Raw genomic sequence first — 13354 nt, forward strand, 5'->3', positions numbered from 1 at the left:
AACATGTCCTATTTCAGGCCGTAATAACGGCACGGACAGTCCATAGAAGTCTATGGAGCTCTCGTAATGACGGGTGGCTACATGTGTGCACCCGTCATTACGGCAGCGTTGCTAAGCGACGTCAGTAAATAGTCACTGTCCAGGGAGCTGAAAGAGTTAACTGATCGGCAGTAACTCTTTCAGCACCCTGGACAGTGACTACCGATCAGTATAAACCTGTAAAAAATAAAAATAAAAGACTTTCATACTTACCGAGAACTTCCTGCTTCCTCCAGTCCGGTCTCCCGCCCGTTGCCTTGGTGACGCGTCCCTCTCGACATCCGGCCCGACGTCCTGGATGACGTTTCAGGCCATGTGACCGCTGCAGCCAATCACAGGTCAATCACAGGCTGCAGCGGTCACATGGACTGCCGCGTCATCCAGGGATGTCGGGCTGGATGTGAAGAGAGGGACGCGTCACCAAGACAACGGCCGGGTAAGTATGAATTTCTTTAACTTTTATTACAGAAAAGGCTGTCCCTTCTCTCTATCCTGCACTGATAGAGAGAAGGGGCTGCCGATTAGTGCAGTGCTATTTTGCCGCCAAAAACGTGCCCGTAAATACGGGTGGAATATGGGTGACACCGGACCCATATTTACGGGCACGGGTTCGTAAATACTGGTGCAAAACGGGTGGAATACGTGTGACACCGGACCCGTATTTACGCCAGTATTTACGGGTGGGAAAAAATACGGTCGTGTGCATGAGGCCTTACTCTGTATATTACCTGGTGGTCCATAATAATGTGACTCGACTGTGTATATATTTTATGTAATTATTTCGAACTGATGAGTCCTCAAACTGACGCTTGACTTCTCTCTTACAGCTACATGGTGTGTGTGACGAATCGACGGTTAGTCCTGGCAGTTCTCGTGTGCCTATTCTTTTCCTGTCTCATTGGCTTCTCTCCAATGATGGGGTGGAACCAGTTCCAGCAATATGTGGGCAGCAATAAATCTCAAACTGCTTCTGAAAGATCTGTCGTTGCTTTTGAGAGGTCCATCGTGATTTATCCAGCACCTTTCCAACAAAGAGACCTTTCCAAGGTCTATTTCAGCCACAAAGAACTCACTATCAATAGTAGTACCCCCGGTAACCATCTAGGCTGCTGTTCCCTCACTGCCGTGTTTACTCCCGAGTACCTTGTCTACTTTGTGTTTTTTGGATGTACTCTGCTGCCCTTACTCGTCATGTTGGCCATTTATGGTGACATCTTCAGAGTGGTTCGAGGGCACCTGAGGTCTTCTAAGAAGTGGGAAGTCAACATGGCATGGACTCTTCTGCTCCTGGTGGGCATTTTCTGCTTATGTTGGATTCCACTCAACACAATTAACAGCCTCAGACTCTTATGCCAGTCTTGCAGCCTCCCAATCTCTCTTATTCGACTGGCTGTGCTTTTCTCACACATGAATTCCTTCGCAAACCCCTTGGTCTATGCTATGAGGAAAAAAGACTTTGGTGTGGCCCTCAGATCTGTGGTTCTTCGCCTTGTACGTTGTTGTCCATCATTCAAATTTGTGTCTCGGAATCACAAGGTTCACCCACAAGATGTTTAACTTTACAGCATTCTCACATTAATGTCTTATTTTTTTTTTAAAAGAGAGAGGGCACCGCTTGGTGGTCCCAAAATCAGATCTTTTGGGTAGGAAAACCAAATGATAAATGTTTTCCATGCAGCTTCAACGAGAGAAAATAGAGACTGGGCACCTATTCAAAACCATTGAGCCTAGTGCCGAAAGTCATGCTGGATTTTGCTCTCAGCTAACATGCCCATTTTCTAATTCTGCTCTTATAGTGCATATTAGGCGCCTGATGGATCAGAATTATGAGGATACAAACATGGTAACCGCAGGATAGGCAGGGCAGCTTTGGGAATAACGGAGGGTCTATCACACAGACAGAATTTCTAGAGGACCTGCCAGCTCTCTTAACATGTCTGTTTTAGTAAAAACTTGTATTCCCCGTTCAAGAACAATTCGGGAGCATCCCTCCGTGCATTGTGCCGTTCCTCTGTTATTCTTCCTGGAAATGTATACAAATAATAACAGGGTGTTTTCGATCCCCTTGTCAAAGGGGTGTGTCCCTACACAATCTGGCACTATCAACACTGATTGGACAGTGTCAGACTCATGTGTATGGACATCCCCCCAACTGGTAACACCCAGTTGACAATTTATTCATACATTTCCAGGAGGAATAACAGAGGAACTGCCCAACACAAAATTTACTAAAACAAACATGTCAGAAGGGTGGACGGGTCATCTTTAAATGAAGCCATCTACTGAATTTTGTAATAAAAGTACAACTACTAAACTCTTCAAGTTGCCCTTCCTTGTAAAGGTGCCATGGAGTGGCCCATGTAATTCCCTCTGGGGCAATCATCTGTAAGGGATGCAGTGGTAAACACAGTACACCCTCCTGAATGGCTGCATATCGGAGGGGCCACTCAGTGAATTAAATAACATTAATAGAAGTCCTGATACAAACAGATCTGTATTCATGATAGATCCTCTTTAACAACCCATTGGAGGAGCCCAAGATTATTTTTCGGCATTGTAATTGGATGTTAAAACCATCCAAAAACTGCAAAGGTCACACGGTGATCAAATCTGTCAATATTTGTTTTGCTGATTTCCAACATATAAGATAATAGAGAGAGGGGACCTCATAGCAAAGATTGAAATGGGCACTCCACTAGGGTGATGGTTTTTGCCATCCAGGACAGGAGGGACTGGTGCTTGCTTGCCCATGTATGACCCTTGGGACAACTCCCCAACCCCTTTTTGCAAACAATGTGATTTTTCTGGAGGGGTCCTGCACAGATTCTTGCTTCTTAATAGCAAAAGAGAAGGGACTAACCAGAGCGGCTCCAAGGGTTGGTCCCTTCCCCGAAGTAGCATGGGCTTCCTCTATGGTACATGACCTTTGTGTATTTCAGCCCCATTGTCTGATATGCGGATGAGGGAAATTTCAGTTTTATCATAGGTCTGCAAAGCCTGAGGGGCGGCTTTTACTCTAAACAAAATTCATGGGAAATGGATTTAGGTTCATTTTAAAACCATTTTAATACTCACGTGAACGCTTCTGCCACTTTGATTAAATGATTGGTGAGGGTCTCAGTGCTCGGACCCCACCGATCAAAACTTCTGATATGTTACTATATGGCAAAAGTTTTTTAAAAGTTTAGTTAGTGTAATCATCGATATCATACATGTACATGTCACAGCTTAGTATGCTATACTACTTCTACACACATCGCAGACACCACATCATCAGTTGGCGGTCAACAACGTACTGACAAGGCGTCACTAGAGGGTGATGGTTATATTCATGGAGAAGAGGTGCCATCTGTTGGTCGTGGAAGGACAAGCAGGCTGTATTGGTGAGAATCGAGTAGCTTTTCTATTTGCACAATGTTGAGATAATGTATAATAAAGCAGGTATACCTATATATATCCATAATGCTCGTACTTTATACATGGTCTCTACACACACAGTACTGATAGCGGTGTGTAAAATAATGCGTTCATCGGGTAAAATGGAGATGGCATTGGCACCAGGTAAGTAAATTTTTGGGATAAAACATTTCATGATATTAAAATTCAAATGATAATTATATTATGTTCTCTAATAAAATTGTATTAAAAATTTAACAAAGATAATTCTATCATTAGAATACTCCTCAGAGTCTGGAGTGTGACAGAGCAGAAACCTCATGTGCCTCCATGTACACCTTCACAACCAATATTTATTTTTATTCTTATTGTACCAATCACTTTAAAATGAAAAATAAAGCAACTTTGCAACATGATTGGATTAAAAAATGCCTACTGGTTTGTGTCTCCAGCTCCTACGCAGACGTATGCATCTCCATGGTAACAGACAACAAACCAACTGTAGTCTGATCCTGCAGTCATACCGGTGATCAGTTGATCACCGCTGGTTTTGCTTCAGAGTATTGCTGATGGACGCTGTGGCTATCTAGAAATATAAGGGTGTATTCACGGCAAGAAATGACTGCACTTGTGAGTACACCCTTATACTACATGGTAACTATTCCAATGAATGGGTGATGATGCAATACATGGACAGGACAGGCTTGTCAAAGCCCCGGTTCCGTAGCGCATAGCCCATAAAAGGGGTCTCAAGTGAGGGACCCTCCTATAGGACATCCGTATACCCTAACAGCATACCTCCCAACTTTTTAATTCGGAAAAGAGGAACGTTTTAAGCCATGCCCCTAACCACGCCCAATATCCCGCATAAACACATCAAATCACGGCCAGATCCTTCTACAAATAAGAAGCGCACATTCTCACTGAGGATCTCTAGACCTCTAGACTGTCTGGATATCACAGATATTATGGATCAGGTTATGTCGTCTTTATGTTACTTTTCCTAACTTGGGTATAACATTTGCTCATCACGGCAGCAGCAGCAGGACAAACCAAAAGGCTGAGAACAATGAAAGTCAAGAGGGAGACCCTGTGGTTGATGACTTTTCAATTGACAGGTAGCAGAGTTACATGATGGGGATTTTTTTTTCCAGTTGTGTAACTCTGCTACCGGTTAATGGAAAAATCATCCACCAGAGCCCCCCTGTAGATAGCTCCAGATACAGCCCCCCTGTAGATAGCTCCAGACACAGCCCCCCTGTACATAGCGCCAGTTACAGCCCCCTGTAGATGGCGCCACACACAGCCCCCCTGTAGAAAGCGCCACACACAGCCCCCCTGTACATAGTGCCAGATACAGCCCCCCTGTAGATAGCACCACACACAGCCCCCTTGTAGATAGCTCCAGATACAGCCCCCCCTGTAGATAGCTCCACACACAGCCCCCTTGTAGATAGCTCCACACACAGCCCCCTGTAGATAGCTCCACACACAGCCCCCCTGTAGATAGCTCCACATACAGCCCCCCTGTAGATAGCGCCAGACATAGCCCCCCTGTAGATAGCACCAGATACAGCCCCCCTGTACATAGCGACAGATACAGCCCCCCTGTACATAGCGCCAGATACAGGCCCCCTGTAGATTGCTCCACACACTGCCCCCTGTACATAGCTCCACACACAGCCCCCCCTGTAGATAGCTCCACACACAGCCCCCCCCTGTAGATAGCTCCAGACACAGCCCCCTGTGGATAGCTCCACACACAGCCCCCCTGTAGATAGCGCCACACACAGCCCCCCTGTAGATAGCACCAGACACGGCTTCCCTGTAGATAGCGCCACACACAGCCCCCCTGTAGATAGCGCCACACACAGCCCCCTGTACATAGCGCCAGATACAGCCACCCTGTACATAGCACCAGATACAGCCCCCCTGTACATAGCGCCACACACAGCCCCCTGTAGATAGCGCCACACACAGCCCCCCTGTACATAGCTCCAAGCACAGCCCCCCTGTAGATTGCTCCACACACAGACCCCCTGTACATAGCGCCACACACAGCCCCCTGTAGATAGTGCCACACACAGCCCCCTGTACATAGCGCCACACACAGCCCCCCTGTAGATAGCGCCACACACAGCCCCCCTGTTGATAGTGCCAGAAACAGCCCCCCTGTAGATAGCGCCACACACAGCCCCCTGTAGATAGTGCCAGACACAGCCCCCCTGTACATAGCGCCACACACAGCCCCCCTGTACATAGCGCCAGATACAGCCCCCCTGTAGATAGCTCCAGACACAGCCCCCCTGTACATAGCGCCAGACACAGCCCCCCTGTAGATAGCGCCACACACAGCCCCCCTGTACATAGCGCCAGACACAGCCCCCTGTAGATAGCTCCAGATACAGCCCCCCTGTAGGTAGCTCCACACACAGCCCCCTGTAGATAGCTCCACACACAGCCCCCCTGTAGATAGCTCCACACACAGCCCCCCTGTAGATAGCGCCACACACAGCCCACCTGTAGATAGTGCCAGATACAGCCCCCTGTACATAGCGACAGATACAGCCCCCCTGTACATAGCGCCAGATACAGCCCCCCTGTACATAGCGCCAGATACAGCCCCCTGTAGATTGCTCCACACATAGCTCCCCTGTACAAAGCACCAGATACAGCCCCCTGTAGATAGCACCACACACAGCCCCCCTGTAGATAGCGCCACACACAGCCCACCTGTAGATAGTGCCAGATACAGCCCCCTGTACATAGCGACAGATACAGCCCCCCTGTACATAGCGCCAGATACAGCCCCCTGTAGATTGCTCCACACACAGCTCCCCTGTACATAGCAGCAGATACAGCCCCCCTGTACATAGCGCCACAACAGTCCCCCGTAGATAGCGCCACACACAGCCCCCTGTACATAGCTCCACACACAGCCCCCTGTAGATAGCACCACACACAGCCCCCTTTAGATAGTGCCAGACACAGCCCCCCTGTAGATAGCGCCACACACAGCCCCCCTGTACATAGCGCCAGATACAGCCCCCCTGTAGATGGCACCACACACAGCCCCCCTGTAGAAAGCGCCACACACAGCCCCCCTGTACATAGTGCCAGATACAGCCCCTCTGTAGATAGCACCACACACAGCCCCCCTGTAGATAGCTCCAGACACAGCCCCCCTGTAGATAGCTCCACATACAGCCCCCCTGTAGATAGCGCCAGACACAGCCCCCCTGTAGATAGCGCCAGATACAGCCCCCCTGTACATAGCGACAGATACAGCCCCCCTGTACATAGTGCCAGATACAGGCCCCCTGTAGATTGCTCCACACACAGCCCCCCTGTACATAGCTCCACACACAGCCCCCCTGTAGATAGCTCCAGACACAGCCCCCTGTAGATAGCTCCACACAGCCCCCCTGTAGATAGCGCCACACACAGCCCCCCTGTAGATAGCGCCAGACACAGCCCCCTGTACATAGCGCCAAACACAGCCCCCTGTACATAGCGCCAGACACAGCCCCCTGTAGATAGCGCCACACACAGCCCCCTGTACATAGCGCCAGATACAGCCACCCTGTACATAGCACCAGATACAGCCCCCCCTGTACATAGCGCCACACAGCCCCCTGTAGATAGCGCCACACACAGCCCCCCTGTACATAGCTCCAAACACAGCCCCCTGTAGATTGCTCCACACACAGCCCCCAGTACATAGCGCCACATACAGCCCCCTGTACATAGCGCCACACACAGCCCCCCTGTAGATAGCGCCACACACAATAGTGCTAGAAACAGCCCCCCTGTAGATAGCGCCACACACAGCCCCCTGTAGATAGTGACAGACACAGCCCCCTTGTACATAGCACCACACACAGCCCCCCTGTACATAGCGCCAGATACAGCCCCCTGTACATAGCTCCAGACACAGCCCCCCTGTACATAGCGCCAGACACAGCCCCCCTGTAGATAGCGCCACACACAGCCCCCCTGTACATAGCGCCAGACACAGCCCTCCTGTACATAGCGCCAGATACAGCCCCCTGTAGATAGCTCCAGATACAGCCCCCTGTAGATAGCGCCACACACAGCCCCCCTGTAGATAGCGCCACACACAGCCCCCCTGTAGATAGTGCCAGATACAGCCCCACTGTACATAGCGACAGATACATCCCCCCTGTACATAGCGCCAGATACAGCCCCCCTGTACATAGCGCCAGATACAGCTCCCTGCAGATTGCTCCACACACAGCTCACCTGTACATAGCACCAGATACAGCCCCCTGTACATAGCACCACACACAGCCCTGTAGATAGCGCCACACACAGCCCCCCTGTACATAGCTCCACACACAGCCCCCTGTACATAGCTCCACACACAGCCCCCTGTAGATAGCGCCACACACAGCCCCCTGTAGATAGCGCCACACACAGCCCCCTGTAGATAGTGCCAGACACAGCCCCCCTGTAGATAGCGCCACACACAGCCCCCCCTGTACATAGAGCCAGATACAGCCCCCCTGTAGATAGCTCCAGACACAGCCCCCCTGTACATAGCGCCAGACACAGCCCCCCTGTAGATAGCACCACACACAGCCCTGCTGTACATAGCGGCAGATACAGCCCCCCTGTTCATAGCGCCACACACAGCCCCCTGTAGATAGTGCCACACACAGCCCACCTGTAGATTGCTCCACACACAGCCCCCCTGTACATAGCGCCACACAAAGCCCCCTGTACATTGCGCCACACACAGCCCCCTGTAGATAGTGCCAGACACAGCCCTCCTGTAGATAGCGCCACACACAGCCCCCCAGTACATAGCGCCAGATACAGCCCCCCTGTACATAGCCCCACACACAGCCCCCCTGTAGATTGCTCCACACACAGCCCCCCTGTAGATTGCTCCACACACAGCCCCCCTGTAGATAGCTCCAGACACAGCCCCCCTGTAGGTAGCGCAACACAACCCCCTTATACTTTGTGCCACATTGCCACCGGAGCGGAGAGCGGTAGAGGTAGCCGGCCCTACTGCTGCCACTCTCCGCTCTGCTTTGACGTCACTCACCGTCAGAAGAAGGCAGGAGTCTTGCAGCGGCGTTCTCACTGGTGTCGATGCTGGTCCGGGAGTGGACCAGTCCAGTCACCTGACCGGTGAGGTCAGATGACAGGTCAAGTGACTGGACTGGTCCACTCCCGGGCCGGCATCGATCCCAGTGAGAACACCGCCGCAAGACTCCTGCCTTCTTCTGATCGCTGCTACAGTCAGCAACGATCAGCTGTTTTGAGAAACCGGGACTGTCCCGCCGGATCCGGGACGGTTGGGAGGTATGCCTAACAGAGCATGTGGAAATGGGTTGTCCCTCTAAACGCCGGCTCAAATTTCCAACAAGTAGTGACATAGAACAGGGTGGTCACCATAACAATAAGGCAGGAATGATCCACTGAAACCAGCCTCTGATCGCTGACACCAAATATGTAAAATATCAGGGATCACTTTACTTGAAAATGAGTTTTTAGTTTTAGATGGAGTCATCTTTAAATAGCAACTCTGTCCAAATTCTGGGCCTGTAGGGGCCTTAGGCCAGTTTCATATGAGCAGAATACAAGTTTTTCTGCTTCTAGTCTTGTGATATTTGACATTATACTGTAGCTCAGTGCTAAAAATGTCAGATTAGAGCTAAAAGTGCTGGTTTATCAGGCTTTATGGGTCATCAGATGAAAAATTTAAGAAATATACTGTAGAGATATATACACGGATCAGCCATAACATTAATACCACCCGCCTAATATTGTGTGGTCACCTTGCAGCCAAAACATCTCTGACCCAATCGAAGCATGGACTCCACAAGTCCTCTGAAGGTTCCTGTGGTTCTGGTACAAGACGGCAGCAGCAGATCCTGTAACTTGTGAGATGCGGCCTCCATGGATCGGACTTGTTTTTCCAGCACATCCCACAGATGATCGATCGGATTGAGATCTGGAGAATTTGGAGACAAGTCATCACCTTGAAGTCTTTCTCCTGTTCCTCACCATCCCTGTTGGCAGTGTGGCGGGGGCATTATCCTGCTGAAACAGGGCACTGCCATTAGGGAATACCGCTGCCATGAAGGGGGTACTTGTCTGCTGCAATGTTTAGGTCAGTGGTACGTGTCACATCCACATGAATGTCAGGACACAAGTTTTCCCAGCAGAACGTTGTCCAGATCATCACACTGCCTCCGCCGGCTTCTTCCCATAATGCATCCTGGTGCCATCTCTACCCCAGGTAAGCTACACATATGCACCCAATCATTCACATGATGTAAAAGAAAACGTGATTATAACCAGGCACCTTCTTCCATTGCTCCATGCTCTATATCTGATGCACACGTGCCCATTGTAGCTATAGTTTTATATATTTTTTACGGCGTTCCCCATGTGGTTATAGGGTAACTAAACTTTCAACAAACGTCTGACATGTCATAAGTTTTGATTGGTGCTGGTCCGAGCACTGAGACGCCCACCAATCGCTAGTAAAAAAGCGGCAGAAGCGCTCGGTCGAGCCGCAAGTTTCTGAACGGCTTTTTTCGGAAAGCCGATGTAACGGTGTACGGACTCTATAGAAAGTCTATGATCCCGTACACCAACTGCTCGGCTTTCCAAAAAAAGCCGATCAGAAACTAAGAGGCTCAGCGCTCCCCCGAGCACTTCTGCTGCTTCGTTCTAGCGATCGGTGGGGGTCTCAGTCCTCGGACCACGACCAATCAAAACTTCTGACATGTCAGAAGTTTGTTGAAGGTTTAGTTACCCTTTAAATAATGTTATATTGTGATCGTTCTGACTTTTATGGACACGGCAATACTAATTATGTTTATTTATTTATTTTTTTACATTGCTTTTGGGGGAAAATGGGGAAAGGTATTTTTTTTAACTTTAACCCCTTCCCGACATCCGCCGTACGCCGGGTGGGGGAATATGGAGCGGACTCACGGGCTGAGACCGCTCCATAGAGCGAGCGTGGCGGCTGTGTGTTACAGCCGACACTTCCGTGTAACGAGCGGGATCCCGTTTAAATTACTAAAAACAGGGGGGCAACCCCCTGTAACGTCCCAACTGCCCCCCGCAGCGAGATCGGGGGGAGCAGTTGGTTGGCACGGCTGCCTGGATGCCAGATGAAGTCCCCCAGGTCCGCCATCTTTGTACTCCGGCCTCCGGCAGGGCTTCATATGAGGCTGTCAGAAACGCGATATACTGCAATACATTAGTATATCGTGCAAGCGATCTAACGATCACTGGTTAAATTCCCTTAGGGGGACAAGTAAAAAAAGTAAAAAACAGTAAAATAAAGTTTTTTTAACAAATAAAAAAAAATGTAAAAATGAAAAGCTCAAAAAAAAACCTTTTCCCATTTTCCCTCAAGCACAATGTCAAAAAATGTAAAAGCTAACATAACTGGTATCGACGCGTCCGTAAAAGTCTGAACTATTACGATATGTCATTATTTAGTCCGCACGGTGAACGTCGTAAAAAAAAAAACAAACTTCAGAATTGCTGTTTTTTGGTACCTTCTTCTCCCACAAAAAATTAAATAAAAAGTGATCAAAAAGTCTCACGTACCCCAAAATTGTAACAATATAAACTGCGGCTCACCCCGCAAAAAATAAGCCCTCACACCGCTAAATCGACAGCAGTGGAAGCGTAATCTCGCGAGATTACGCTGTAGATGACAGGTTACAACGAGATTACGCTTCCTCTGCTGTAACTACCACAGACACCGTAACGAAGTGCAGAGATTGTGAATAGACATCCCGTGGAATGTCTATTCACTGTCTAAACACTTCAGTATCGTTAATGTGTTAGTATAAAACAGCACATAGCGATCTAAAAGGATCCCTATGCGCTGACTAAATGAATAGAGAGGAGTGCATGACGCTGATTGGTCAGCGTCATACACTCCCTTGTACAACGCCCACTTGGTCTAAAGTAAAAACACGGCCACTCGGGCATTAAGCAACTCATTAGCATAAATATAAAATCGCTAATAAAGTGGTGAAAACAGATCGTTTTTTTAAATAAAAAGCAGTGCTGTCACCTACATTATAGCGCCGATCTCCTTATGTAGGAGACAGGGCACTTATAATGTGGTGACAGAGCCTCTTTAATTCTTTTTTTTTTTTATTCTTTTATTTTCCATTTTCCAAACACAAAGAAGAAATTTCAGACATAATCAGCACTGACATCGGCTCACAGGCCAGCATTTGTAGGTACAATAAGTGCAAGAGACACAATAGAAAACCAGAACATTCAGCTGAAACCAATCCTGAAGGATCAAATAATTTATACATCCTGAACCAGCAGCGATGTATAAAAACCCAAATGAGAACAAAATAGAAGTATAGAAAAGCAGGAAAGAAGAGGGAGCAGGAAGGAAAGGGGAAGGGGAGGAAACCAAACTCCCACACTTAAGTCTAGAAATTATGCTCAGGAGGCCATGATGGTCCTATACTCCACTGACGATTGAAATCGAATCCACTCACGCCATGTTTTGAGAAATTTAGCATGGGCCCCTCTCAATGATGCCGTGAGGTCCTCCATTCTCATAGTCTCCTGGATCTTGCCGAACCACATGCCCACTGTTGGCGGACAAGTTTGCCTCCACAACCCGGGAACACACGCCCTAGCTGCATTCACCAAATGGCGAACCACCGAGCGTCGGTACGTAGACAGAGGGACATCGCACAGGTGGAGCAGGAACAGAGCCGGAGAACGCGGAAGGGGAAAGTCCGTGAATTTGGAAGAAATGCGCCACACCTCAGACCAGAAATCTGACTGCTGCGGGCAGTCCCAAAAGATGTGTCAAATTGTGCCCACCTGGCCCCCACATCTCCAACACAACGGAGAGACCGCAGGGATCATTGCATGCAATCTGGAAGGCACCCTATACCAACGCGAAAGGATCTTAAATCCCGCTTCCTGGAATCTGATAGCCATGGAGGATTTATGTGTCATAGTAAGCAGACGGTCCGTCTGCTCCGCAGTAAATGTGAGACCTAAGTCCCTCTCCCAGCTACTCAAGTATGGAGGTGTGGTAAGAGTAGATGGAGAGATCAGCAGCGCATAAAGTCTGGACAATGAGTGACGCACCGTGTCTGTGCCCCTGCATAAGAGTTCGAAAGGGGAGCTATCTCGAGAGTATGCCTGTGGGTTAGGTAGGGATGTAAGGAAGTGTCTTAACTCGGTGACCTGCCAAGAAGTAAAGGAGATGGGTTCTGACAAAGATGCCAGCTGTGAGCCGGTCATCCATGCCGAATCCTGTATAAAATTGGCGGCGTAGCCCTTACCCGCCCTCAGCCAGTGTCGGAAGGGGCCCCCCTCCTGTCCCGGTGGAAATGCAGGATTGCCCAAGATAGGGAACAAGGGTGAGGGAAATGGGGAGATTTCTTTCCGAGGGAAGAGCCGGGACGCGACCGCCAGGGTGGGCCCTATTGTCGGATGTGTTCGTGCCGAGAGGGGGACGGGTGTACCCAACCAGGGCAATGCCTGCAACGGGACCTCAAAAAAGGTCTGTTCCATGGACACCCACTGTTTGACATCAGTGTGTCTAAACCAGTCCAATATTCGTGTCAAATGTGAGGCCTGGTGATAGGAAACAAAATCTGGGAGACCAATGCCACCATCACACTTGGCACGAAAAAGCATGGACCAAGCAATGCATGCTGCTTTCCCCACCCATATGAATCTGTGGAGTAGGGACAAGAGTTGGAAGAAGGGGCGTGGGACGTGTGTACCGGCAACGCCTGAAAGAGATACAGAATCCGTGGCAGAATGTTCATCTTAAATATGGCACATCTACCAAACCAGGTGAAGGTGCCCGTCGTCCAGGAATCCAAGTCGCTCTTCACACGTTGAAGAAGCGGAAGGTAATTCACTG

General features: G+C 49.3%; 1 protein-coding gene across 7 annotated transcripts in view; it reads right to left on the bottom strand.

Annotated features, from left to right (window-relative positions):
- LOC142662235 (guanylate-binding protein 2-like) overlaps positions 1-13354 on the bottom strand; it is a 160195-nt gene that overhangs the window by 48956 nt on the left and 97885 nt on the right. The gene's annotated exons all lie outside the window — the stretch shown is intronic.

Source organism: Rhinoderma darwinii, chromosome 10 (genome assembly GCF_050947455.1).
Source record: "Rhinoderma darwinii isolate aRhiDar2 chromosome 10, aRhiDar2.hap1, whole genome shotgun sequence".
NCBI lineage: Eukaryota > Metazoa > Chordata > Amphibia > Anura > Rhinodermatidae > Rhinoderma > Rhinoderma darwinii.